This window comes from Rhinolophus sinicus, chromosome 1 (genome assembly GCF_057876585.1).
Source record: "Rhinolophus sinicus isolate RSI-liver-muscle chromosome 1, RSI-T2T, whole genome shotgun sequence".
NCBI lineage: Eukaryota > Metazoa > Chordata > Mammalia > Chiroptera > Rhinolophidae > Rhinolophus > Rhinolophus sinicus.
In genome coordinates, this window is record NC_142501.1 from 13008895 (window position 1) to 13032831 (window position 23937).

The 23937-nt window shown below is 44.5% G+C and overlaps 1 pseudogene; it reads right to left on the reverse strand.

Annotated features, from left to right (window-relative positions):
* Window positions 1-742: 742 nt before the first annotated feature.
* On the reverse strand, window positions 743-23894 carry LOC109445821 (polycomb group RING finger protein 6-like; annotated as a pseudogene).
* Window positions 23895-23937: the final 43 nt, after the last annotated feature.

Sequence of the window (23937 nt, forward strand, 5' to 3'; positions counted from 1 at the left end):
AATAAAATGAATACAAATATTGTTGCAAAGAGACACCCCTTGTAAGACATGAGAAAGACTCTATTACACCAAAGGCTTATGGTATGGGCCATAAACCTTACAGGAGACAGTTTCTTCACACAGAATAATGATAATTTATCCCTTTTAAAAGTGAATAACATCTCTTTAGTAGTGTTGCTGGTAAAAAAAAAAAATAGATGCAAGTTCAAGATAAAAAAAAATAGATGCAAGTTCACAAAAGTGGCTGATGGTTTTGGTCTTTGTCTGAGAGGTACATACAGTCTGTCGTTTAACAAAGACTGGCTTTGACTCTTCAGTTCAAAAGCATACTTCTTTCCCAAAAGGATGCCTGTTCAACCGATACTAGAGAGCAGAATCTGAACCACCAGCTTGAAAGGGATGTGGCTTAATGAAGAAGAGAATAGTAACCGATTTACGTCAAAGCTTGGGAAGCAAGATCTGGTCAAAATGTCTGAAATCACGACTCTAAAAATTCAATGCTTTGAAAATTTCCCCCTGAGCTATGGGTGCTTTTTCATATACAGTCTCTAGTAAAACAGACGCATTCTGTCATACCAAGTTGTACTTAGAAATCTTATGATGCTTGGTGCTGAAAACAGATAAGTTACGTCTCGCACTGCACAAAGCGGTAGCAATTCCGTTTCATGGTCAGGTTTGGTGAGATGAAATCCTGTAGAAGACGCCTTATTTTGTTTCCCTGCTCCTAATACCCCTAGAATCTTCAAGTAATTTTCAGAGGCGAAACCACAAGACCACAGTGAGGGCCCAGCAGACCATCCTGCATTGCTGCCTCACCTATTGCACGTGGCATTTCCCTTAGCGTTTGATGCCGCTTTAACGGGTCATCGCCTCACGTGATAGCTATCTGACAAGCTGGATCACTACCCACTTTTCTTCTGGGGAATTTTTCTACATGCCCCACAGTTGCTTTTTCTGAATCATGGACAAGCTTCTTTTCCAGTGGCTTACAATGGCCTGTGCCTTCATTAGTACCAATGAGCTCTAGGAATAAAAAAACGTATCAAGTTCAGGTGGAATCCAAAACACCGATTCTACGACTGGCTTAGATCTTCCTTTTCTTGGAGGGACTGGCTGTGGAACAGCAGGTTTAGGCACTTCTCGACCTCTTTGTTTTTAGAAATCATGCATTTGCTTTTTTTTCTCTTTCCTCTAGATCGATCACTAATTTGTACACTGTGTCTTGGAACTGCCCGCCCAACCTTATGTTGTAAAGAGGTTGTGTCTGGTGTACTGCTCTGTTGCATTTTGGACATCTGTTGCTACAGTAAAAATGTCTTACAGTGCAGCTTTTACAAAATGTATGAAGGCGTTCTGTAATGGTAGTTGCATCTACTAAGTAACCTTTGCAAATGGAACGCAAGATGTATGGGGTCAGCTCAGAGAGAGCAATCAGGTGTGGTTCCTGGTCCTCTGATTCCCGCAGCTCCCTCCAGCCTCAGCAATAAGTGGCTTATCTCTTCCTCCTTCTTCTTTCTTCTCCAGCTCCTCATCCTCTTCCAGCTCCTCATCGTTCTTGAAACAGCCCCTCAAGTGGCCCAGCCTTCACTCTGCTCCAGCTCTGGGGCTTAGGGCTCCACCCCTGCCCCTCTCTTATCCCTCCCTCCCTCCCTCCCCCTTTTCCCCTCCTCCTCCCTTCCCCTCCTCCCTCTCCCCTCCACTCCCCTCCTCTCCCTCCCTCTCTCCTCCTCTCCCTCTCCCTCCTTAGGAATCTACCCCACCTCTGTGAAACCTTTTCAGATGCACTCACCTCTCATCCTGCCCTGAACAACTCTGACACAGTTAATTTGGCCATACTTGTAGGCCCTTACCTTGGGATTTAACTGTTGCACTGCTTGTTTCCCCAGTGAGATGCCACATTTCCTGAAGGCCATGTATCACACCTTCTTATCTCGGAGTGTGGCCCAGTACCGGGCACATGGGAGCTGAGCACAATGCCTCTCGGTGCCATTAACTGAATGCTTGCTGTGTGCCCAGGACGATGCCAAGTTGCCTTATCCACGCCTTATCAAGCCAGCAGTTCCCTCACTGTCCCCATTTTATAGATGAGGACACTGAGGCATGTAGCAGCTCGCACAGCTGGGAAGGGGTGGTTGATCTGGGACACAAGCCCGAGACTTCCCAAGTCTGGGCGCTTATCACATTCAGTGGGTTTAAGCCCACAGGGACCACCCAACTGGGGATTGTCCTCTCCTTTCTTCATTTCTTGGACTAGGGCCACTTTCACACGAGGAAAATGTATACTATATTGGAAAGAACCAGGGCTTTGGAGCAGGGGGTCCTGGGTTCCTGACCTGGCTTCACCATGCACTGCCCTTTGACCCCAGGAGGCTGTGTTGCCTCTCTGAGAATATGGCTCCTGTTCTGTTAAGTGAAAACAACAATAGCAACCCCACAGGGCCATGGAGAGGAGCAGGGGAGACGGGATGTGTGGGGTGGAGCGCAGAGAGAGAGCCTGGCTCCCTGGGAACATCTGACACGCCTTCGTCCCCTTCCCACCCCCTCCCTTTTAATGCTTTAAGCACTTCTCAAATCTTTATCTGATTTTGATTGTGCTCTCTGCTAATTTTGCGTTTTAAACAAATTTCCAACTCCTAGCATATGCTAAGTGTCCCACAGTGGTTTATGAATTGATGCAAGTTATGTTCAGGAGACATGTGGAATTTCACCTACACACGAGACAGTGGAGGTAGAAAGATCCAGGTTTGACACGTACCCTACGTTTACCTCACACCGACTCTGCAACCACTGGCAGTTCATCAACTCATGGAGCCTCCGGCCCTTAAATGTGCCATGGAGGTCACAGAGCTCATTTCATTGGGTTATTTTTTTCCCCTTCCTCCCCGCCCCAACCCCCCGCCCCCAGCTCCTCAGCTTTATAGTTGGCATGTAACATTGTGTAAGCTTGAGGTGATGATTTGATAGGTATACGCGTATATATTGCAAAATGATTAGCACAGAAGAGTTCATTACCACCTCCATCACTTCACATGGTTACCACTGTTTTTTGGTGAGGACATTTAAGATCTACTCTCTTAGTAACTTTCGAGGACATGATACACTGTCATTCACTATAGTCCCCGTGCTGTGCATTAGATCCCCAGAAAGTATTAACCTTATTACAGGAAGTTTGTACCCTCTGACCACCATCTCCCTGTTTCCCCCACCTCCCAGCCCCTGGCAACCACCGTTCTACTTTCTGTTTCTTTGAGTTTGCCTTTTAAATAGCCCACATATAAGGGAGACCGTACGGTGTTTGTCTTTCTCTGTCTGATTTATTTCACTTAGCATTCCTTGAGTTATTTTAAGAATTAAAGGCGGTAATGAGGTTAAAGCAATTTGCTCAGTGCTTGGTGTATACTTTTTGGTAATACTAGTTATTCCTATTTTCCTGCTAATTAGTCAACGTGGGAGAAACTGATGTTAATGATGACATATATAGAGCAAACAATAAAAAAGGCATACAGAGGCATTCTAAGAAATACTACAGTAAAGTCAAAATGGAATTCTAACATATGGTCCAGTGACCCCCCCCGCCCCCACACCCAAAAATAAGAGAAAGAAAACAGAAGCGGCCATTGCCCTTTTGAGCATTCATCCCAGAGAAGGCTAAGGTCCAGTGAGAGGCAGGACCTGTCACTGAGTGTAGCCTTGGGCCCCCTGCCCTTCCTGGCCCTGTCGGCTGAGGACCCCTGGACATCCTGCCTTCATGTAGGGGCTCCTTTCCATGGCAGGAGACTGTGGGCTCTGGAGCCTAAATGGGGCTACCTGTCTGATGGAGCAAAGGCAGGAAGGAGACCAGCCAGCGCTGGTTGTGGGCAGCACCTCCCCGGAGTCACTCGCTGAGTGGTTTTGATGTGGTACCCAAGGCCGCAAGAGAGGGATTATCTAATCTTCTCTTCCCATTGTACAGATGGGAACACTGAGGCCCAGGGATGTGGGGGCTACTGTCCAGGTGCATCCAGCATGCGAGGAAAGCTCAACCAGAATTCAGAATCTTCCATTGCTAGCCCAGGACCTGTCTCCTTTGCCTTGGGCTGCATTTTCCCAGAGGGCTTTGGAACACCCTGGAGAATGAGCTGTGGGACAGTCATACATGTTAAGTGGTTGACCCCACATATGACCTGAAACGCATGACTCTCCAGCCACTTGTGAGCCTCAGGGTCATAAAACATCACACCAAACTTCCCTGAGGGCAGTGCACTCAAAGATCTGGGTCAGTGATTCAAGGAGGGAAGGCTTCATCGCATGTGAAGGAACAACTTTTAATTCTGGTTTTAAACTCATCAGAAGTGTACTTGGGTGGCATTTCCTGCTGCCATGGAAAGGACTATGAACCTGGCTACAGAGCACAGTTTGCATCTGCAGAATTGTGAGCTGTGCTCACGGCTGCCCAGGGATGCTGCAGGTGTAGCCTGATCTTTGCTTTGGGTGTAAAATTCCAGTTTCGCAGCACTTGAGCTGCAGAACTTCTCCCTCTGAAGGGGTGAAGAAGCCTGAAGTATTACAAAAGGAAAGCAGCCTGTGAGGTGGGGTTCTTACCTTTTTCAAACCATGGACTCTTTTGACAGCCTGGGGAAGCTATGGGCCCTTTCTCTGAATAATGCTTTGTAAATTGATGAAATAAAATACAAGATTGTAAAGGAAAGCAATTACACTGAAATTCAGCTACCAAATAGTAAAGCGTTTGTGATTCTGTGGTACATACATGTGCTCCTTCGTTAACACATTTAATGTTTTGAGAGATCTGCACTAACCATAAAGGGAGGAAAATGTCTGGGGGGACGAAGTCACAGATAGGTACTGTGAATACACCACTGTGTAGTGTCATGCTGCATCTTAGGGATTTGTGAAAACACAGATAGATGCACATGCCCACAGGATGTGGGGATATAATGAGGAAATAGTCTGAGCTCAAAAAAAGTTTAGTGTTTGGAATAAATTGATAGCAGTTAAGGTTAAAGGGAACGATATTAAATACTATCCTCGTGTGCTTTACAAGATCTTTTTTCCTGGATCCTTTAAAAACTTTTTAACATTGTAAAACGTGTTAAATATATTGTATAATGAAGAGCACTTTTTTTTTTTCAATGTACGAGGGAACATAAATTTATTTCACCTTCTCTTAAGCCACCGTTAAGGTATAAGTGTACTGTTTGGTTCTCATGACCTGGATGTATTACATTCCAGGTCCAAGACCCACCCGCCCCTCCCCACAAAGAAACGATCTCTTGAACGTTAGATGCCCTTTCCCCTGGGTCCCCCGAGAGTCTGCTTGGTGCAGTCAGAGGAAAGCGCTTTGGGGAATGAAGCTCTACTACTTATTTGATGACATTTAGTATTATTTTATATTAATTTCAGGCGTACAGCATAGTGGTTAGAAGTTTATATAATTTACGAAGTGATCCCCCTGACTAGTACCCACCAGTTATTACCATATTACCATATTATTACTGTCTTATTTCCTATGCTTTACTTTACATCCCCATGACTATTTTATAACTACCAATTTGTATTTCTTATCCCTTCACCTTTTCACCCTGCACCCAATCCCCCTCCCATCTATCACCCTGATAGACCTAGTACCCATCTGACCCCACACATAGTTATTGCAATATTATTGACTATGTTCCTTATGCTACAGCCTCATGATTACAGTGTAAAAACCAAATTGTACTTCTCAATCCCGTCCCCTTTTTTACTCACCCCCAACCCCACTCCCATCTGGCAACCATCAAAATGTTCTCTGTATCTGTGAATTTGTTTCTGTTTGTTTATTTTGCTCTTTATATTCCACGTGTAAGCAAAATCATATGACATTTGTCTTTCGCTGTCTGACTTACTCTACTCAGCACAATACCCTCTAGGTCCATCCATGTTGTCACAGATGACAGAATTCCATTCTTTTTTATGGCTGAGTAATATTCCCTTGTATATATGTACCACCTCTTCTTTACCTATTCATTCATTCAGGGACACCCAGGTTCCCTTCATATCTTGGCTACTGTCCAATGAATAATGCTGCAATGAACATATGGATGAGCACGTCCCCTCGAAGTAGCATTTTGGGTTTGTTTGCATAAATACCCAGAAGTGGGATTACTGGGTCTTTCTTTGTCTCTTGTTATAGTCTTGTTTTAAAGTCCATGTCGTGCAGGGCGGCCTGTGGGGTCTCTGGTCCCGCTCCCCACGTAAGAACGCAGGATATGGTGAGGCCAAAAAGGAACACCCACAGAGCCATAGGTAGGGGAGTCATACAACTATATTCTTGCTGGCGGCTGGGTTGGAGAAACAGGAAGCAGGAGCCACACAATTCTCAACCCTCACTGTGCCGCTTGCAGGCTCAGCCACCATCTTCTTGCTAGCCCCCATTTTCTGCTAGCTCAGCCATGGCAGTTATATTAGTGGCCAATAGCTCACTGGTTACAGCTGACGGCCAACTAGCCACAGCTGACGGCCATCCAATCACAGTTGATGGCCATTTACTACCCGAGCCAGCACCTTTCCACGTGAGGCCAAGAGCCTGGAAACTGCACTCCTGGCTCTGTCCCCACAGTCCATTTTGTCTGGCATAAGTATTGCTACCCCAGCTTTTTGTTGTTTGTTTCCATTTTCATGAAGTATCTTTTTCCATCTCTACTTTCAGTCTGTGTGTGTCTTTCTCTCTGAAATGATCCTCTTGTCGGCAGCATGTAAGGGTCTTGTTTTCTTATCCATTCATCCCTCCTGTCTTTTGATTGGAGCATTTAATCCACTTACATTGAAAGCAGTTGTTGATAGATATGTAGATATTGCCATTTTATTATTCATATTTTTGATTTTTTTTTTTTTTTATCTTAAAAAAGTCCCTCTAACATTCCTTGTAATACTGGTTTGGTGGTGATGAACTCCTTTATCTGGGAAGCTCTTTATCTGTCCCTTGATAACTTTGCTGGGTAGAGTAATCTTCATTGTAGATCCTTGCTTTTCATTGTTTTGAATATTTCCTGCCAGTCCATTCTGGCCTGAAAAATTTTGTTGAGAAATCAGCTGACAGTCTTATGGGACCTCCCTTGTAGGTAACTAACTGCGTTTCTCTTGCTGCTTTTAGGATTCTCTCTCTGTCTTTAATCTTTGGCATTTTAATTATGATGTGTCTTGGTGTGGCCCTCTTTGGGTTCATCCTGTTTGGGACTCTCTGCGCTTCCTGGGCTTGCAGGTCTATTTTCTTTGCCAGGTTAGGGAAGTTTTCTGTCATTATTTCTTCAAATAGGTTTTCAATTCCCTGCTCTCTCTCTTCTCCTTCTGGTACCCCTATGATGTGAATGTTGGTACCCTTGATGTTGTCCCAGAGGCCCTTAAACTCTCTTAGTTTATTTGGATTCTTTCTTCTTTTTGCTGTTCTGATGGGGTGTTTTATGCTACCTTATCTTCTAAATCATGGATTCAATCCTCTGCTTCATCTAATCTACTGTTGATTCCCTGCAATGTACTCCTTTTTTCAAAAATTAGTTTCAGGTGTACAAAACAATATAATGATTAGACATTCACACCCCTCACCGTCCCAAGTCTACTACCCCTCTGATATTGCACATAGCTATTTCAATACCATTGACTGTAATCTCTATGCTGTACTTTACATCCTGTGCTATATAAATATAAAATTTATTATAGTTGACATTCAGTATTATTTTATATTAGTTTCAGGTGTGCAGTGCAGTGGTCAGGCATCTACACAATCTATGAAGTGGTCCCCCTGATAAGTCCAGTGCCCATCTGGTGCCCTACATAATCTTTATAATATTATTGATTATATTCCCCATACTGTATTCCACATCTCCATGACTATTTTGTGACCACCAATTTGTACTTTCTAATCCCTTCACCTTCTCCCCCATCCCCCAACTTCCCCCTCCTATCTAGCAACCGTCAGTTTTTATTTTTTTAAAAATCTCTGTGTCTATTTCTGTTTTGTTTGCTTGTTTATTCTGTTCTTTAGATCCTGTAATGTAATCTTCATTTATGTTATTGTTTTCTTTATTTTTTGATTGGCTCTTTTTTATGTTTTCTACTCCATTTTTATGTTTCCTATCTCTTTGTTGAAGTTCTCCCAGAGATCAATGAGCATCCTTATAACCAGTGCTTGGAACTGTGTTAGTAGATTGCTTATTTCCATTTTGTTTAGTTCTTTTTCTGAAGCTTTGTTTTGTTCTTTTATTTGGGAAATGTTTCTTTGTCTCCCCATTTTAGCTGCCTCCCTGTATTTGTTTCTATGTATTAGGTAGGGCTGCTATGTCTCCTGGTCTTAATAAAGTGGCCGTACGTAGTAGGTGTGCTGTAGGGCTCAGTGTCACAGTTTTTCTATTCACCTGAGCCATGCGCTCCAGGTGTGTCCCTTGTGTGGGTTGTTTGTGCCCTCCTCTTGTAGTTGAGCCTTTGTTGCTGTTTGCACATCATTGGGAGGGACTGACCCTGGGGTTCACTTGTTGTGAGGACTGGTCGTGAGTACAGTGGAAGAGTTGTGGCGCAGGGGCTGACCCTACAGAGCACGATCTGCCTCAGCAGGGCTCTGAGGCCTGCCAATCTGCCCCTTGGGTGTATCATCCTTGGAGGCAGCTGGGTGATACTCCAGCTCGTTTGGAAGCTGGCCACTGGGGACGCCAACCCCAGGGCCACTTGGGAGGGTACCTGCTACAGGTCAAGTTCAGCTGCAGTCCATACCCCACCTGGGGCCACCTGGCAGGAACCACAATGCAATCCACAAATAGCCACTGCCTGTGCAGTGCTTGGAAGTACCTCAAGAGGCCAAGCTGCAAACCAAGGTCAGCTGCCGCTAGTGCTGGACTTAGGACTGCCCAGCCAGGGTAACGTGACATGCTTAAGCCAGATGCTACTTGTCTGGGTCCTGTGAACCTTTGAGAGACCCTAGAAAAGTCTGCAGTATGAGCCATGGAGGTGGTTTGTATGAAAAAGCCACTGGAAGTGGCTTGGTGGGGCAGGGTCTCAGGGAATCACTAAGGCGGGGCAGATGAAAGGTGATAGCTAGTTTGATGGAGACTCAGATGTGGCATCTGCCTGCATCTGCATGCAAGGAGGGGGAGGAACCAACAAAAAAACAATGCTTCTGTCAGCTCCTCCATCTGGAAGAAAGCTGCCTCTCTAGCCCTCATCCTGAAGCCAAACAACTCAGTTCCCTCCCATATGTCACTGTTGCCTCTCCAACTGCTGCCCCAGCACTGGAGCTCAGAAACAGTGATTCTGTCAGTGAGTAAGTCCTTGTGCAGTCCCTTTAAGAGGAGTGCCTGGGACTCCAGCCACCCTCCGTCCCATTCAGACACAATCTGCTGGTTTTCACAACCAGAAATTATGGGGACTTCGCTCCCTGGCACTGGAACCCTGGGCTGGGGAGCCTGGTGTGGTGCTGAGACTCCTTCCTCCTTCAGGGGGGACCTTTGTGGCCAATATATCCCTCCCGATTTTTGATGGTCACACACAGGTGTGGGACCAGCCTATTCCACGTCTCTGTCCCTCCTACCAGTCTGGAGGTGGCTTTTTTCTGTATGTCCTTAGTTGTAGGGCTTCTGTTCAGCAAGATTTCGGGTGAGTCTTAATGATGGTTGTTTTGTAGTTTAGTTATAATTTTGATGTGGTTGTGAGAGAAGGTAAGCATAGCATTTACCTACTCTGCCACCTTGACTGGAACTTCCAAGTTCAACTTCTTAAGATTCTACATATAAGTGAGATCAGACAGTATTTGTTTTTCTCTGTCTGGCTAATTTCACTTGGCATAATGTCCTTCAGTTTCATCTATATTTTTGCAAATGGCAGAGATTTCCTTTTTATGGCTGAATAACATTCTATTCTATTCTACACACACACACACACACACACACACACACATCTCCTTTATTCATTCATCTTTCATCCCTAGATGGTCACTTAGGTTGTTTCTGTATCTTGGCTTTTGTGAATAATGCTCCAATGAACATGGAAGTGCACATATCTCTTCGAGATACTAATTTGATTTCATTTGAATATATACTCAGTAATAAGATTGCTGGAGCACATGGTAGTTCTATCTTTAATATTTTGAGGCACCTCTGTACTATTTTCCTTAATGGCTGTATCAATTTACATTCCCACCACCTGTGCACAAGGGTTGTCTTTTCTTCACACCCTCGCCAATACTTGTTATGTGTTGTCATTTTGATAAAAGTCATCCTAACAGCTGTGAGGTAATCTCATTGTGGTTTGATCTGCATTTCTCTGATGATTAGTGATGCTGATCACTTTTTCATGTACTTATTGGCCATTTGTACTTCTTCTTTGGAAAAATGTCTATTGAAGTCCTATGCCCATTTAAAAATTCAGGTTATTATTATTTTGCTATTGCATTGTAATAGTTCTTTATATATTTTGGATATATTGGATATATTATGCTCAAATATATAACCCCTTATTGGATATATTATGCTCAAATATTTTCTCCCATTCTGTAGGTTGCCTTTTCATTTTGTCAGTGGTTTTCTTTGCTGTGCTGAAGCTTTTTAGCTTGATAGAATCCTATTAGTTTATTTTTGCTTTTGTTGCCTGTGCTTTGGGTGTTATATCCCAAAAATTTTTGCCAAGACCAATGTCAAGAAGCTTTTCCCCTATGTTTTCTTCCAGGAGTTTTTGTGGTTTCATGTTTTACAGTTATGTCTTTAATCCATTTTGAATTGATTTTTGTGAGTGGTGTAAGAGAAGGGTTCAATTTCATTCTTTTGCATTGGATATTCAATTTTCCTAACACCATTTATTGAAGAGACTATCCTTTTCCCATCGTGTACTCTTGGTACCCTTGTCATAAATTAGTTAACCATATATGTGTGGGTTTATTTCTGGGCTCTCAGTTCTGTTCCATTGGTCTATGTGTCTGTTTTTATGCCAGTACCATACTGTTTTGATTACTCTAGCTTTGTATTATAGTTCGAAATCCGGAAGTGTGATGCCTCCAGGTTTGTTCTTCCTCAAGATTGCTTTGGTTATTTCGTGTCTTTTGTGGTTCTATACAAATTCTGGGATTGTTTTTTCAATGTCTGTGAAGACATGCCATTGGAATTTTGATAGGGATGGCTGCAAGATTCTTGATTATCCTCACTTCTGGAGGTGAGTTTTATCTATCAGTACCACATGATTCAATTGAATAATTTCCTACTGAGAATTTACAAGGACATACAGATGCTCCCAAAGTGGGGGTGAGGGAGCAGACCACAGAGAATACTGTGTTTACAACTTTTAATCTAAGTATACAATAGCTCTGATGTACTTAGCACCTACTGTGTGTTAGACACACAAGGAGACTCCCTGTGTCTCTGTTTCCCATTGATAAAATAAGAATGCTAATACTATCTACCTCCTAGGGTGGTTAGGAGGGTTCAGTGAGTGATATTTATTGTATAACGTGTGTAGGATAGCACGCAGGACTGCATCTGGTCTTGCTAAATAAGTACGTCGTCACTTATCTCACAAACTAGGCTGGTGGCTTCCAGTTGTCGGATGAGGAAACCGAGGACTGACCCTGAGGTTGTTGACATTATTTTTCAAGGGAGAGGGACTCTGCAGTCTCATTCTGCTCGGTCAAGGGAGCCATCATGGATTCCCAGAACTGGAAGGGTGCGTGGGGTTTTGTAGGCCACGGGATGCTGGAATATGCTGTGCCTTTCTCCCTCATCCAGTGTCCTCCTCCCACCCACCATGCTCCACCACTCTGGCCTTCCTTCCATTCTTCCCACATTATTCCCACTAGATCGCCGTTGGACTTGCTCAACTGTATGCCTGGGACGTTGCCCCTCGATCTCAGGCCTGGCACCCTCCTGTTGCTTAGGTCTCAGCTCAAGTATTTCGATCCCATAGAGGTTTTGCTTGGTCACCTGAACTTAATTAGCCCATTATGATCCTATCACCCACTGAAGATCTGTATAGTTCTCTGAAATTATTACGTTTATTTTTGTTTCCTTGGTTCTTATCTGTTTCTCTTCTCTCCCCATCAGGGTATAAGCTCCAATACAGAAGGAAATTTATCTAACTTGCCCATCGTTATGTTTCCACCTTCAAATAGTGCTTTGAATGATATAGATGCTCAAATATTTACCAATTGACTGGATGCTACACTCCTAAGGAGCTGTTCAGCTTCAGCTCGTACACATGTGCTGTCAGGAATCTCATTCCTTCCTGAAGCCATCTGTTCTGCTGTCTGTGGCTGTGACAGCAAGAAAGTTCCTTCTTTCACTGGATCAATTCTGCCCGTTCAGTACCCACAGAATAAGTCTCTTCCTATCACCTTTAGAGGAGAGTTTTAGTTGGTGGTTCCATCTTTTGTTTGTCAAAAGATTCTCTTTGTCCTTTCCCCACTTCACATGGCCTCTCCGGCAAGACAGAAAAATGGAGACTGTCCCATCCTCCCATCTCCCAACGGTATCCACACAGGGTGGAGGGCCCACTGTCAAGTGCAAATACCTGTCTTAACCAGGGGCATGTGGTGTCATGGAACAGAAGTCCACTCAGTCTTTTAGCCTAAGAATGAGAAGGGAACTTGGATAAATAAATCCACGTTTCTAGAGGTTTATTGTGCTATTAATAGATTTCCTGTGGGGGTGAAAAGATTTCTTGGTCAAAGTCTGAAGACACACTAGGTTTCATTACGTTAAGTGTTCCTGTGGATCCCGGTTTCTTTCCTGTAGGTCTTCTACAGGATGCAGTGGGCTCTGTGATTCTCTAGGAGGGTGCCAGCGTTTTCAAATTTTCCAAATCCATTCACCCTAGGAATACATTTATTAAACACTTACGAACATCTCAGAACCACAGATGTCCAGGGTTTCTAATTTGGGAAATACTTTCCTAGATGTTTCTTTAGCCTTTCTAGCTCTAAAATGCCATTATTCTGGAGAGGAACCTTCTAGGGATAGAATGTTTTTCTCCTACTAAATGCACAAGGATAGGCCTGCCTTGCCCACAGCTGATGAAGGGAGCGGGCACACTGATGGAGCTTAAAATTGTTCTCTTTCCCATCGCCATGGGCAGCCATCTTTCTTCCTTGTCTTCCCTCTGGTCATTCCCCCACCCACCAACCAGGTTCCTAGTTTATGACCCTCTTCACATAACATCTTAGGATTCTTGACGTGATAAGAATCACCAGGTAATTGTTTGGGAGCTGTAAATGACTTAAATTGGTTAGGAGTCTAATTACCACGAAATGAGTTTATTGCCTCCTGGCGATAACAGGGCTGTAACCCTCCTCCCCTGGGGAGTACAGGTCCCCACCTCCAGGGGTCATGCAGCGGTCAGGGACCTGGCAGCCGGGGCAGAAGAGAGAGGCCTTCTTCTCCGAAACCCCCACACTCTGGCAGCGCCCGGAGCAGCCTGTGCTGTGGAGGAGACTACATGGGACCTTGTGGACTCCTCTTCTCCCTCTGTCACTCCATTGACTTCCTGAGGACTTGGCAAATCCCTGCTACTCTCGGAGTCTTCACACTTATCTGCAAGGACCAGTTTCCTATCCTATATGGAATGCTGGAGCCTAGTCCTGTTTATTCCAGCTGTTCAGAAGTTTACTGTGGTGGGGGGAACACATACATAAGTAGTCATAAAGCAGGATTTATTCATTCATCTATCCATCCATTCTCAAATATTTATTAGGCATTTATCATAGCTAGACAGTGTGCTAGAAAGGAAAATAGACACAAATAAGGAGAGGAATACACCCCCACCCCCACGCACGCACACACAAACACCAGTTATACGTTCACGTTATAACTTATGCACGTAGTGGTTAAAAGCTGTGGCATCAGGGAAATCTGCGTTCGAATTAGACCTCTGCTGTGTGACACTGAGTACGTTGATCCCCCTCTGACACTTGTGATGCCTGTGTCATAGGACTGGTGCGAGATTAAAGCATGTAGCACATAGTAGGCCCTCAATAGACGGGGACCACTATGATGGGAACGAAGGTGCACAGTATTGCAGGAGTGAAAAGGAGGAAGCATTACAGAAGATAATATATAATTTATCTTTGGGGTCTCTCTGTAAAGATAATATAAGCTCTTTCTAAACTACCAAGTCATATGCCTATAACAGCCACCAGTGTATTCTAAGCAATTGTAAGATGTTATTATTTCAAAGGGGAGATGGCGGGCAGGGGGAAGTAGAGGGCCACCTTTGAGTTAAGCCTTGAACTATGAGCGGAATTCCAATACCTGGGCAGGCGGTGGGGGCATTCCTAGCCAAGGAGAGCACAGGGCGAAGTGCGTGACCTAGGAGCCTACCTGTGTGTTCCAGGAGCCTCAAATGGTTTAGGGGGCTACAAAAGAGAGCTTAGAGCGGTGGGGGAGAAGGGAGCTGTCGTGCAGGGCGTCCGGCGGGGTCTCTGCTCCCGCTCCCCACATAAGAACGCAGCATATGGTGAGGCCAAAAAGGAACACCCACGGAGCCATAGATGGGGGAGTCATACCACTATATTCTTGCTGGCGGCATCTGCCTCTCTACAATCCGCTCTTGCTAGCTCAGCCACCATCTTCTTGCTAGCCCCCATTTTCTGCTAGCGTAGCCACAGCAGTTATATTAGTGGCCAATGGCTCACTGGTTACAGCTGACGGCCAACTAGCCACAGCTGATGGCCATGCAATCACGGTTGATGGTCATTTACTACCTGAGCCAGTACCTGTCTATGTGAGGCTGAGAGCCTGGAAACTGCTTTCTGGGGCTCTGTCCCCACACTGTACCCCTACAGGCTCTCGCCTCACAATCTACGCGACAAGCGTCTTCCGCGAGGGGCCCTGTGTGAGGAGCCTGGAGGTGAATGCAATATCCTGGACACAGCCAGGCTCTCTGAACACAGCCAGGGTTTCTCAGGGCACCACCAGTACTTCTAGGCACAGCCAGACTTCCTGGGCTTCTTAGGGTACCACCAGTCTCCCCGGGTACAGCCAGGGTTTCTCAGGGCACTGCCACTCTCTCTGGGAACAGCCCGACTTCCTGGGCACAGCCAGGGCATCTCAGGACACAGTCAGACTTCCTGGGCTCAGCCAGGGCTCTCAGGGCACTGCCACTCTCTCTGGGAACAGCCACACTTCCTGGACATAGCCAGGGTTTCTCAGGGCACCACCAGTACTTCTGGGCACGGCCAGACTTCCTGGACTCAGCCAGGGCTCTCAGGGCACTGCCACTCTCTCTGGGAACAGCCCTACTTCCTGGGCACAGCCAGGGCATCTCAGGACACAGCCAGACTTCCTGGGCTCAGCCAGGGCTCTCAGGGCACTGCCACTCTCTCTGTGCCTCTCAGGGTACCATGCTGGAACAACAGTGACTCACAATCAAGGTGCTTACATATTTTCAATGGCGGCCGGTCAAAACACAAAAGCAAACATCCCCCAGTTCCACTACATGGCGGTATGTTCCCAAACTAACAGTCAAGCTGTCCATTAAATTAGGGATGGAAGGCAATTCCCCATAGTCTATAGTCATTTGCCAGGGCTGTCCTAGGGGTGAGGGACGACCTTGACCTCACCCTCATCTCCCACAGAGGACTCAGCAAGCGTTTCCTCCTGGGACTACAAGTCCCGCATCCAGGCTGCCTGAGCAGGAACTTCCCAGCCCGCAGGGCTGCAACGACCTTTGCTTTCTCTGGCCTGTGCTGGTTGGGGAACCGTCCACATCTTTCCACCTCTCCACGGGGCTCTATCTCTCCAGCAGCTGCATGGCTTTTCCTGTGCTGGTGGGAGAACCGTCCATGTCCTCCCACCCCTCCACGGGGGTCCAGCTCTCCGGCAGCTGCTCCTCCTGGTCTTCCTGAGACTGAGTGTTCATACACACAAACTGCTCTGCCACTCTTCTGAGAGCCTTGGCCGGCACCATATCCTGCCGACTACGCCAAGTGTCGTGCAGGAGACCCTGCTCGCTGCGCCATTTGTCATGTGGGAGACCTAGTGGGGTCTCAGCTCCTGCTCCCCCCATAAGAACGCAGCATATGGTGAGGCCAGACAGGAACACCCACGGAGCCATAGATGGGGGAGTCATACCACTATATTCTTGCTGGCGGCATCTGCCTCTCTGCAATCCGCTTTTGCTAGCTCAGCCACCATCTTCTTGCTAGCCCCCATTTTCTGCTAGCGTAGCCACAGCAGTTATATTAGTGGCCAATGGCTCACTGGTTACAGCTGACGGCCAACTAGCCACAGCTGATGGCCATGCAATCACAGTTGATGGCCATTTACTACCTGAGCCAGCACCTGTCTATGTGAGGCCGAGAGCCTGGAAACTGCTTTCTGGGGCTCTGTCCCCACAGGAGCTTTGCGAAACCTTGCCTGCTAGATCTTTGCTTGTCTTCCTATAATTTCCATATTGGTCCCCATGTTGTCCTCGGAGGCTGCAGAGAGCAAGTCTTCCCTCTTACTTCAGGAAAGCCCTTCAGACATTTGCACACAGGGTTAGATCTCCAGGAATCCCTCACCTGCATCCCAAACACTGCTGGTTCTTTCACCCTTGGGAGACCTGGTTTTGAGAACCCATGCCTTCCAGATCGTTTTTTTTTTCTGTTCTGTTCTTCCTTATTATATTTTTAAATGAGTGGCTTCTGGATTAAAATTTCTTTACTGTGGAAATTTTCAAGCATATACAAACTAGAGGATAACTTACGAACTCCCACAGGCCCATCAACACATCTCACCAAATAGCAGCCCTTCTCTAGCCCCTCTTCCCTGCCTATGTTCGTCTGTTTCTTTACGGGAGTATTTTAAAGCAAATCCCAAACGTTATATCCCTTCATCCACAGGATTTTAGCATGCATCTCTAACGAAAAGGGACATTATAAAACCAGGCCACGTGATTTTGACCATGAACACAATTAGCACAAAGTTTCAATATCCTCTATTACTCAGTCCATTGTCAGCGTTCCTTGATTGTATCTAAGGACTTTTTTATGGTGATTTTTAAGAGATCGAGTCCAATAATATTCATATATTGCTGTTGCTGGTTCTATTTCCAAAGTTTCTTTTATTCTGTAACAGTTCCTCCCCCATTGTTTTCCATGTCATAGATTTGTGGGAGAAACTGGATCATTTGTTTCTGTCAACTATCTCCTATCCTGAATATGGCTGATGGCTTTTTCATGGTTCCGTGTTTCCCTGAAAATAAGACCTAGCCAGACAATCAGCTCTAATGCGTCTTTTGGAGCAAAAATTAATATAAGACCCGGTCTTATTTTACTATAATATAAGACTGGGTCTTATAATATAATATAATATAATATAATATAATATAATGTAATGTAATGTAATGTAATGTAATGTAATGTAATGTAATGTAATGTAATGTAATGTAATATAATATAATAATATAATATAATATTATACTGGGTCTTATACTAATTTTTGCTCCAAAAGATGCATTAGAGCTGATTGTCCACCTAGGTCTTATTTTTGGGGAAACAGGGTATTTAATTTGTTCTTTTATCCTCTAGACTTCCTGTAAATAGGTAGTTAACTCTAGAGCATGACTGGAATCAAGTTTAATTTTTTTAGGCAAGAACAATTCACAGGTGGTGCTGTGTGCTCCCCACTGCCTACATCAGCATTCATACAATGGCAGGTGTTCCACTTATAGCAAGATGAAGGCTGATGGGGGTTCAGGTGGTGTCAGCCTGATTACTCCACAGGTCATCATTCTGATCAGGGTCCAGTTGGTCTATACTTAAGGGGAAGTACCAAGAAGGGAATGCATCATTCCAGCTGGGGTTAGGCTAGAGAGGAGTATCACCTCCCTCAGTTTATACCTAATGCTTCTATTGATGCAGCTCAAGGCTCCATTAATTCATTTGGGGTTGCAGCACACTAACTCCCACTGAGCTCACCTTTGAATAAATCCCCTAAGCTTTTTTCACCTGGACTGTGCTAAGCTACCTCTCTTTCTTCATGAAATTTCCTGGTTGGTTTGGTTTTCGTATCCTAAGTGAACCTTATATTTATATTATATTCACATATACATTATATATAACATAATTTATGTATATAAATATTTGTATGTACTATACATAACATTTATATATAATTATTTTACATAATATATATTACCTCTATATTATTCAAAGTAAAGCTTCATCTTGTTTCAGCCAACATCTTCAAGGTTCATTTCCGTTGTGATTTTGTCATCATAGGAAGACTGAGAGGAGAAGTGCCTGCCAAGAGCATTGATTTTAGTTCTGTTACTTTATAGGGGACGAAAGTGAAGTACAGAGAAATTCCTTTTTTTTAAATTAAGTTGCTCAGGGTCATGCACCAGGGGGTAGATTGTTACACTGAAGACACACTTCCTGGTCTTCCCTTGCTTATGTTGTCCCCTCCCACATGGGTCCCATGGGTGGCCATGTGACTTTCTTTGGCCAATGAGACATTAGCAAGTAATGTTGACAGAGGCTTCATACGCTCCTAGATCCTGGTTTGTCGCTTTGGAACCCTCACTCTGGGCGTGCCCTTGTACTTTCTGCTTTGTGCTTTTGGACTCCTGTGACCGCTATATGAAGGAGCCTCGTGAGAGACACGTGACCTAGCTACCCTGTCACGTCAGCTAACAGCCTGCCAATCCCACACCTGTGTGTGAGTGAGGCCATCCTATTAGGTTGGTGCAAAAGTAATTGCGGTTTAAAAGGTTAAAAATCATTACATGTTACTTTTGCACAACCTAATAGATCACACAGCGGCCATAACTGAGCAGCTGACAACAGACCCATGTGGAAGCCCCGCTGAGGTCAGCCAAGTCAGCCAGACCAGATGAAGGACCAAGTCAAGCAGAGTCCTGAGCCAAGAAACTGTTGTTGCAAACAACTAAGGTTTTTGGAGGAATTTGTTATAGAGACAAAAGCTAATGTACGTAGAAACCATCAACACATAGATGATGTTTTTACATATAAGGATATCGTCCTCCTTTTGTTACTCAAATGACATCACAATACTGTTCTGTCACTTACTTTTTCCACTTAATGACATGTCTAATGCTAGTTTGCCATGAGGTACATTTCAATCTCTTTCATTATTCTTAACAGCTGGATGAATGCACTGTAATTGGCTCAACCAGTGTCCTATTTAGGTGGTTTCCCGTTTTTGTTATTACAAAGCCTCGGTGAACATTCTTATATATGGTATTTCTATGCATGCGTATTTATCAGATGAGTTCTTGCAATTACAACTGCTGGGTTAAAGAGATTTGCATTTAGAATATTAATAGTTGTCGAGTTATCTTCCAAAATAATTTACTAATTCATACTTCCGTATATACGAGGGTGACTATTTCATCAACCCCTCACCAACAGTAAAATATTTGCCAATCTGAAAGGTTAAAAAAATGTATTTCATTACTGTTGTATTTATGTTGTAGAATTATGGATGAGGTTGAGCATATTTTCATGTGTAGTATCCATTTATATGCTTCTTTTGTGAATCTTTTATTTCTGCTCTTTGCCCATGTTCTACGGCTTGTGTAGTCTCTTTAAAAATTGAACTACCCTCATCTACTACCTCCTTTTCCCCCTTACCCTCTGGTAACCACTAAACTATTGTCTGTGTCTATGAGTTTTGGTTTCTTTATTTATTTGTCTTGTTCCTTTGTTGTTTTCAGTTTTATATCCCACATATCAGTGAAATCATATGGTTCTTGACTTTTTCTGTCTGACTTATTTCACTCAGCATAATAATCTCATATAGATGATATATTACAGAATTGTACAACTAAAACCTATATAACTTTATTAACCATTGTTATCCCAATAAACTTTAATTAAAAAAAAAATGAACTACCAAAGGTCAATGGATATTGAAGAAATGTTACTGAATTTCTAAACACTTTCTAGATACAGACTTTTAAACTTGAGTTCTAGAGGAGTTTGAAAGGCAGTAAATAATAATTTCCTAAATTCATAGTGTTTGACAAATACAAAAACACTTTACCTGAATCATCTAACATAATCTCACAGCTAACTTCTGAAGCAGATCTGTTACCCCCATTTCATGGATGACAAAAGTGAGATTCAGAGAGATTAGTAACTTTAGGTCAGGAAACATTGTGAAAGACTTTGAAATGGGCAAAAAAGATGGCTGGGTGTTCTGTCTAGCCCACTCTTCTAGGATTTCAGCACCTTTTATTGTCTTTGAGCTATTTTTCAACTCTTCAAAGGACAGAAAACTGGTAATAATGCAAATGATTCATGTCTGTAGAAATGCAAATGATTGTGTCTGGTGGAGATGCAGTTGATTCTTTCCCTATGGCCATGGAGTCTTTTTTGTCTCTATTTGTAATTCATTTCAGCATTCTTGATTGCCTAGATAGGTGTCTGTTCTTTGAATTTTCCTTGGAACTCTTATGATACATTACTGGTTCCCTTATTAATTAGTGAGTTAAATAAAAATTTGGCTCTTGTTCATTTTACATTTGTATGATTTTTATCTTTCAAAAAATGACCTCTTGCTTCTCTCAATATGAGCCTGTCAGGATCTGACTCAGGGGTGTTTGACAGGAATTATTATTATTTTTAGCCCCAGAGCTCTTTGAAAAGCTGATGAAAGCAACGAACACTTTCTTTGAGAAAAATAAACACACAAACAGACACACACAATTTTGCATATACTTTTTGCAGAGTTCCTTGACCTCCTGAAGTCTGGTTTAAGAATTCCTGGGCTAGAGTCTAGGATCAGAATAGCTGCTCAAATTCAAAAATAAAAAGAAGTAGAAGGGAGAGTTGGAAAATGACTTTTATCTTAACACGTGTTGAGTGCTTACCATGTGCCAAAATGTACTCACTTATTTCATTGTCTTAGAAACCCTAAGACACGAGACACTGTTGTTCTGCAGGGCACATGTACACAGAGGGGGCATGTCATTTGCCCAAGTCACACAGCTGACAAGAGTTTCTAAACTGATTCCTTTGCCCCATAGATACACGGTAAAGGGAATAAAATAGTTCTTGGGGGGAAAAATAAATCCCTAGAGAGGAAGAGGTGGCCCCTCAAAATCACCTTTTATATCTGTACTGAAGCAGATGTAACGTTCTAGTCATAGGAACTTCTTACGGCTGGTTAAAGTCTGTTTCTAGAGGATTCTGGAGAAAGGAGGGTATATGACTGGGGACGGCGATGGTTAATTTTACACGGCAACTTGACTGGGCCACACGGTGCCCAGAAAACTGGTCAAATATTCATATGGATGTGTGTTCTACAGTGTTTCTAGATAAGATTAACATTTGAATTGGTAGATTGGGTAAAGCAGATGGCCCTCCCCAGTGTGGGTGAACGCGAGGCCTGAAAAAGTGGAGGAAGGAAGAATTTGCTCCTTTGCCTCACTGTCTTTGAATTGGGACATCGGTCTCCTGCCTTTGGACTCAGATGGGAGCTTATACTCTCCTGGGTCTCCAGGAGAGTTTGACGACTGCAGGTCACGGGAATTCTCAGCATCTATAAACCCAAGAGCCAATTCCTTATAAAAATGTCTATCTCTCTCTATATTTTTCTCTATGTCTTTGTATCTATTTGTGTATCTATGTATCTATCAATCAAATAGCTCCTCTCCTGTAGGTTCTGTTTGTCTGGAGAACCCAGACTTGTGCAGGGACCCTGAGCAGAGTGGACCCACCCGTGCCTCTCCATTCCACTTGGAAGTCTGGAGGTGGCCAGTCTGGAAGTGGCTGCGAGACACTTTGAAAGATAGCCTGCTGCCTGGCTGAGGGCTTCCACAGCCTCAGTGGCTGTTGGGAAGCGGTCAGCTTTTCCTCCTGTCCATGAGAGATGACCTGGAAGACAGAGACAGGAAGTAGGGGCCTTCACAACTGGGGTGGGCAGGCTGCAGCAGAGGATATAGAGTGAGCCCCCAATAGGATACTGAATGGGGTGGGTGGAGGGGTCACACCCCCGGCCAGACCAGCTGAGGCACACGAAGTGGATGCCAGCAGGGGCTGGGAGAGACAGAGGCTCAGAAGTGGACACCCCCTCCCTCGAGAGACTGACTACAGCACCATTTGTATAAACACTTTCCTAACCCCACCCTCCACCTAGTGAAGACCCCTGTAAGAAGAAGGGGAACAGTGATCTCAAATGTGCCCGAGTTTAAACCTGAGTGTTGGAGGAATCATAACATAGAAGCTACCAGAATCAAATTTCTGCCAACAACGTAGAAATCCAGTCGTAGCAAAATGATAAAAAGTTACATTTTGCACATTTGAGTTCAGGGCCGCAAAAGAGGTACCTGCTACCGGAGTCAATAGGTTAGGAGCTGTATTGTGTGTTAGGAGCCTTTGTTTCTTAACTCACTCTTTTGCTCCCCGAAGCCGTAGCCTTCTCTTTTCATCCAGAGTTTGCTGGAGACTAGGTGTCAGTAATACCATTCAGGGCTCGGGGCGATTTGGCACTTCTAAGTTTGCAAAGCACATTCACATCGTGGGCTGTAGGCTGTGGTTCCCGCATATTGCCTGCTTGAAGACAGAGCTACTGTGTTTCCCCGAAAATAAGACCTAGCTGGACAATCAGCTCTAATGCGCCTTTTGGAGCAAAAATTAATATAAGACCCAGTCTTATTTTACTATAAGACCGGGTATAATATAATATAATATAATATAATATAATATAATATAATATAATGCCAGGTCTTATATTAATTTTTGCTCCAAAAGGTGCATTATTGCCGATTGTCCGGCTAGGTCTTATTTTCGGGGAAACACAGTATTAATAGCATTGCTGCCTCCGATTTACAGATGAGAAAGCTGAGGCCCAGAGATCAAATGGCAAGGTGATGCAGCAAATGAGAGAGAGTGCAGGAGTACGACCCAGGCTGCCCTGGTCCCCATCTGACTCCTGGGGGCCAGAAAGCCTGGCCCTCATCCCACCATTGACAGCAGTTGCTTGATGTAGAAACGTCACTCTGCTTCTTAGATTGCAGGGGTTCTGGGAAGTGGGGCAGATTCCTAGGAGTTCCAGGAATGCGCACAGAGGTCATTCCAGTCTGCCCGGCTCAGGGTAGCAGGCCCTGTTCTCCCCCAGCAGGGCACTTCTCAGCAACACTCATGCTGAAGGGAAGGTCAGTAGACGCCGCCCTCTCAGCAGGAGTGACTGATCCCAGGCTGGGACTCGGGACAGCCATTTTCTGGTGGAATGGGAGACAACATCACTCTACAATGGGCCCGGCCCTCGCACTTGGCAAAGCACTTTTGCTTCTTTCCGGAGCCTCCTGACTGCTCTGTGAGGCAGGCCGGGTAGACAGGACATTTTACAGACGTCCAAACTAAGGCTCAGACAGGGCGTGTGGTTTGCCCCAGGCATCACTGCAAGGAAACAGCAGAGTCAAGTGAAACCCTAGGCTTTTCAGGATGGAGTGAGGCTGGCCTTGCCGCTGGGCCCCTCACACGAGTCCCAGGAAATTAACTCCGAAAAGAACTTGCTGTCCTTCTCTTCATTCGGATCAGAAATGACAACATTCCTCCCCCATTCAACAGAATAACCAAAGACACCAAATGCTGTTTAAAAGTTGAAAAAAATGTTCCTATATTTCTCTCTCTCTTTAAGACATTCACATCAGAGCCCTACAGAAGGAGTTAGACATAGGCCCATTGCAAGGTCATTGGCGAACGTTCTGCTTCCAGGGGAAGGTCAGCACTATCCCTTTGACCAACCTGGACTCAGCTTGTAGGGGCAGAGCCTCAGTTGTTCATGTCAATATCCAGTTCCACTTATGGAGCGCACAGTAGGCACTCAAGAAATGAGTCATGAATGAAAGAACAAACATCGTCTTCTTGGTTTTTTTATGCCTCTGCTCTCACCATGGTTCACTTCACCAAAGTACAGGCCAGAAGGGACCTCAAAAGTCATCTTGCGCAACTGTCTCGTAGTATAAATGAGGTCCAGAGAGGGT